Genomic DNA, 6,000 nt, shown 5'->3' on the forward strand with positions numbered 1-6,000 from the left:
TTTCAAGTTTCATAAATAATTCATATTTTTCGAAAAGGTGTGAAAACACCCAAAATCGATCAAAAGCATGGGCTATAGTCCATGCTTTTTGTCCAAAAACACCCATTTTTCAAGTTTCATAAATAATTATTAATTATTGAAAAGGTGTGAAAAACACCCAAAATCGATCAAAACCATGGGCCATAGTCCATGCTTTTTGTCCAAAAACACCCATTTTTCAAGTTTCATAAGTAATTAATATGTTTTTAAAAGGTGTGAAAACACCCAAAATAGATCAAAACCATAGGGTATAGTCCATGCTTTTTGTCCAAGAACACCCATTTTTCAAGTTTCATAAATAATTCATATCCTTTGAAAAGGAGTGAAAAACACCCAAAATCGATCAAAAACATGGGCTATAGTCCATGCTTTTTTGCCAAAAAACCCCCATTTTTAGAATTTCATAAAAAATTCATATTTTTCGAAAAGGTGTGAAAAAAACCCAAAATCGATCAAAACCATGGGCTATAGTCCATGCTTTTTGTCCAAAAATACCCATTTTTCAAGTTTCATAAATAATTCAAAATTATTGAAAAGGTGTGAAAAACACCCAAAATCGATCAAAACCATGGGCTATAGTCCATGCTTTTTGCCCAAAAACACCCATTTTTACAATTTCATAAATAATTCATATGTTTTGAAAAGGTGTGAAAAACACCTAAAATGGATCAAAACCATGGGCTATAGTCAATGCTTTTTGTCCAAAAACACCCATTTTTCAAGTTTCATAAATAATTCATAATTATTGAAAAGGTGTGAAAAACACCCAAAATCGATCAAAACCATGGGCCATAGTCCATGCTTTTTGTCCAAAAACACCCATTTTTACAATTTCATAAATAATTCATATTTATTGAAAAGGTGTGAAAAACACCCAAAATCGATCAAAACCATGGGCTATAGTCCATGCTTTTTGTCCAAAAACACCCATTTTTCAAGTTTCATAAATAATTCATATCCTTTGAAAAGGTGTGAAAAACACCCAAAATCGATCAAAAGCATGGGCTATAGTCCATGCTTTTTGCCCAAAAACACCCATTTTTACAATTTCATAAATAATTCATATGTTTTGAAAAGGTGTGAAAAACAGCTAAAATGGATCAAAACCATGGGCTATAGTCCATGCTTTTTGTCCAAAAACACCCATTTTTCAAGTTTCATAAATAATTCATAATTATTGAAAAGGTGTGAAAAACACCCAAAATCGATCAAAAGCATGGGCTATAGTCCATGCTTTTTGCCCAAAAACACCCATTTTTACAATTTCATAAATAATTCATATGTTTTGAAAAGGTGTGAAAAACACCTAAAATGGATCAAAACCATGGGCTATAGTCAATGATTTTTGTCCAAAAACACCCATTTTTCAAGTTTCATAAATAATTCATAATTATTGAAAAGGTGTGAAAAACACCCAAAATCGATCAAAACCATGGGCCATAGTCCATGCTTTTTGTCCAAAAACACCCATTTTTCAAGTTTCTTAAGTAATTAATATGTTTTGAAAAGGTGTGAAAACACCCAAAATAGATCAAAACCATGGGGTATAGTCCATGCTTTTTGTCGAAAAACACCCATTTTTCAAGTTTCATAAATAATTCATAATTATTGAAAAGGTGTGAAAAACACCCAAAATCGATCAAAAGCATGGGCTATAGTCCATGCTTTTTGCCCAAAAACACCCATTTTTACAATTTCATAAATAATTCATATGTTTTGAAAAGGTGTGAAAAACAGCTAAAATGGATCAAAACCATGGGCTATAGTCAATGATTTTTGTCCAAAAACCCCCATTTTTCAAGTTTCATAAATAATTCATAATTATTGAAAAGGTGTGAAAAACACCCAAAATCGATCAAAACCATGGGCCATAGTCCATGCTTTTTGTCCAAAAACACCCATTTTTCAAGTTTCATAAGTAATTAATATGTTTTGAAAAGGTGTGAAAACACCCAAAATAGATCAAAACCATGGGGTATAGTCCATGCTTTTTGTCCAAAAACACCCATTTTTCAAGTTTCATAAATAACTTATATGTTTTGAAAAGGTGTGAAAACACCCAAAATCGATCAAAAGCATGGGCTATAGTCTATGCTTTTTGTCCAAAAACACCCATTTTTCAAGTTTCATAAGTAATTCATATGTTTTGAAAAGGAGTAAAAAACACCCAAAATAGATCAAAACCATGGGGTATAGTCCATGCTTTTTATCCAAGAACACCCATTTTTCAAGTTTCATAAATAATTCATATGTTTTGAAAAGGTGTGAAAACACCCAAAATAGATCAAAAGCATGGGTATAGTCCATGCTTTTTGTCCAAAAACACCCATTTTTCAAGTTTCATAAATAATTAATAATTATTGAACTTGTGTGAAGAACACCCAAAATCGATCAAAACCATGGGCCATAGTCAATGCCTTTTGTCCAAAAACACCCATTTTTCAAGTTTCATAAGTAATTCATATGTTTTGAAAAGGTGTGAAAACACCCAAAATAGATCAAAACCATGGGGTATAGTCCATGCTTTTTGTCCAAGAACACCCATTTTTCAAGTTTCATAAATACTTCATATGTTTTGAAAAGGAGTGAAAAACACCCAAAATCGATCAAAAGCATGGGTTATAGTCCATGCTTTTTTTCAAAAAAACCCCCATTTTTAGAATTTCATAAATAATTCATATGTTTTGAAAAGGTGTGAAAAAACCCAAAATAGATCAAAACCATGGGGTATAGTCCATGCTTTTTGTCCAAGAACACCCATTTTTCAAGTTTCATAAATAATTCATATCCTTTGAAAAGGAGTGAAAAACACCCAAAATGTATCAAAACCATGGGCTATAGTCCATGCGTTTTTGCCAAAAAACCCCCATTTTTAGAATTTCATAAATAATTCATATTTTACGAAAACGTGTGAAAAAAACCAAAAATCAATCAAAACCATGGGCTATAGTCCATGCTTTTTTTCCAATAACACCCATTTTTAGAATTTCATAAGTAATTCATATTTTTCTAAAAAGGTGTGAAAAAAACCCAAAATCGATCAAAACCATGGGCTATAATCCATGCTTTTTTGCCAAAAAACCCCCATTTTTAGAATTTCATAAATAATTTATATTTTTCGAAAAGGTGTGAAAAAAACCCAAAATCGATCAAAACCATGGACTATAGTCCATGCTTTTTGTCCAAAAACACCCATTTTTCAAGTTTCATAAATAATTCATAATTATTGAAAAGGTGTGAAAAACACCCAAAATCGATCAAAAGCATAGGCTATAGTCCATGCTTTTTGCCCAAAAAAACCCATTTTTACAATTTCATAAATAATTCATATGTTTTGAAAAGGTTTGAAAAACACCTAAAATGGATTAAAACCATGGGCTATAGTCAATGCTTTTTGTCCAAAAACACCCATTTTTCAAGTTTCATAAATAATTCATATTTTTTGAAAAGGTGTGAAAAATACCCAAAATCGATCAAAAGCATGGGCTATAGTCCATGCTTTTTGTCCAAAAACACCCATTTTTCAAGTTTCATAAGTAATTCATATGTTTTGAAAAGATGTGAAAACACCCAAAATAAATCAGAACCATGGGGTATAGTTCATGCTTTTTATCCAAGAACACCCATTTTTCAAGTTTCATAAATAATTCATATGTTTCGAAAAGGTGTGAAAAAAACCCAAAATCGATCAAAACCATGGGCTATAGTCCATGCTTTTTGTGCAATAACACCCATTTTTTGAATTTCATAAGTAATTCATATTTTTTGAAAAGGTGTGAAAAACACCCAAAATAGATCAAAACCATGGGCTATAGTCCATGCTGTTTTGCCAAAAAAACCCCATTTTTAAAATTTCATAAATAATTCATAATTATTGAAAAGGTGTGAAAAACACCCAAAATCGATCAAAACCATGGGCTATAGTCAATGCTTTTCATCCCAAAACACCCATTTTTCAAGTTTCATAAATAATTCATAATTATTGAAAAGGTGTGAAAAACACCCAAAATCGATCAAAACCATGGGCCATAGTACATGCTTTTTGTCCAAAAACACCCATTTTTCAAGTTTCATAAATAATTCGTATTTTTCGAAAAGGTGTGAAAACACCAAAAATCGATCAAAAGCATGGGCTATAGTCCATGCTTTTTGTCCAAAAACACCCATTTTTCAAGTTTCATAAATAATTATTAATTATTGAAAAGGTGTGAAAAACACCCAAAATCGATCAAAACCATGGGCCATAGTCCATGCTTTTTGTCCAAAAACACCCATTTTTCAAGTTTCATAAGTAATTAATATGTTTTGAAAAGGTGTGAAAACACCCAAAATAGATCAAAACCATAGGGTATAGTCCATGCTTTTTGTCCAAGAACACCCATTTTTCAAGTTTCATAAATAATTCATATGTTTTGAAAAGGAGTGAAAAACACCCAAAATCGATCAAAAACATGGGCTATAGTCCATGCTTTTTTGCCAAAAAACCCCCATTTTTAGAATTTCATAAAAAATTCATATTTTTCGAAAAGGTGTGAAAAAAACCCAAAATCGATCAAAACCATGGGCTATAGTCCATGCTTTTTGTCCAAAAACACCCATTTTTCAAGTTTCATAAATAATTCAAAATTATTGAAAAGGTGTGAAAAACACCCAAAATCGATCAAAAGCATGGGCTATAGTCCATGCTTTTTGCCCAAAAACACCCATTTTTACAATTTCATAAATAATTCATATGTTTTGAAAAGGTGTGAAAAACACCTAAAATGGATCAAAACCATGGGCTATAGTCAATGCTTTTTGTCCAAAAACACCCATTTTTCAAGTTTCATAAATAATTCATAATTATTGAAAAGGTGTGAAAAACACCCAAAATCGATCAAAACCATGGGCTATAGTCCATGCTTTTTGTCCAAAAACACCCATTTTTACAATTTCATAAATAATTCATATTTATTGAAAAGGTGTGAAAAACACCCAAAATCGATCAAAACCATGGGCCATAGTCCTTGCTTTTTGTCCAAAAACACCCATTTTTCAAGTTTCATAAGTAATTAATATGTTTTGAAAAGGTGTGAAAACACCCAAAATAGATCAAAACCATGGGGTATAGTCCATGCTTTTTGTCCAAAAACACCCATTTTTCAAGTTTCATAAATAATTCATAATTATTGAAAAGGTGTGAAAACACCCAAAATCGATCAAAAGCATGGGCTATAGTCCATGCTTTTTGCCCAAAAACACCCATTTTTACAATTTCATAAATAATTCATATGTTTTGAAAAGGTGTGAAAAACAGCTAAAATGGATCAAAACCATGGGCTATAGTCAATGATTTTTGTCCAAAAACCCCCATTTTTCAAGTTTCATAAATAATTCATAATTATTGAAAAGGTGTGAAAAACACCCAAAATCGATCAAAACCATGGGCCATAGTCCATGCTTTTTGTCCAAAAACACCCATTTTTCAAGTTTCATAAGTAATTAATATGTTTTGAAAAGGTGTGAAAACACCCAAAATAGATCAAAACCATGGGGTATAGTCCATGCTTTTTGTCCAAAAACACCCATTTTTCAAGTTTCATAAATAACTCATATGTTTTGAAAAGGTGTGAAAACACCCAAAATCGATCAAAAGCATGGGCTATAGTCCATGCTTTTTGTCCAAAAACACCCATTTTTCAAGTTTCATAAATAATTCATATCCTTTGAAAAGGAGTAAAAAACACCCAAAATCGATCAAAACCATAGGCTATAGTCCATGCTTTTTTGCCAAAAAACCCCCATTTTTAGAATTTCATAAAAAATTCATATTTTTCGAAAAGGTGTGAAAAAAACCCAAAATCGATCAAAACCATGGGCTATAGTCCATGCTTTTTTGCCAAAAAACCCCCATTTTTAGAATTTCATAAATAATTCATATTTATTGAAAAGGTGTGAAAAACACCCAAAATCGATCAAAAC

Source organism: Actinia tenebrosa, unplaced genomic scaffold (assembly GCF_029948245.1).
Source record: "Actinia tenebrosa isolate PJP-AT-01 unplaced genomic scaffold, QUT_ActTen_1.0 PGA_scaffold7__59_contigs__length_16204524, whole genome shotgun sequence".
Lineage (NCBI taxonomy): Eukaryota > Metazoa > Cnidaria > Anthozoa > Actiniaria > Actiniidae > Actinia > Actinia tenebrosa.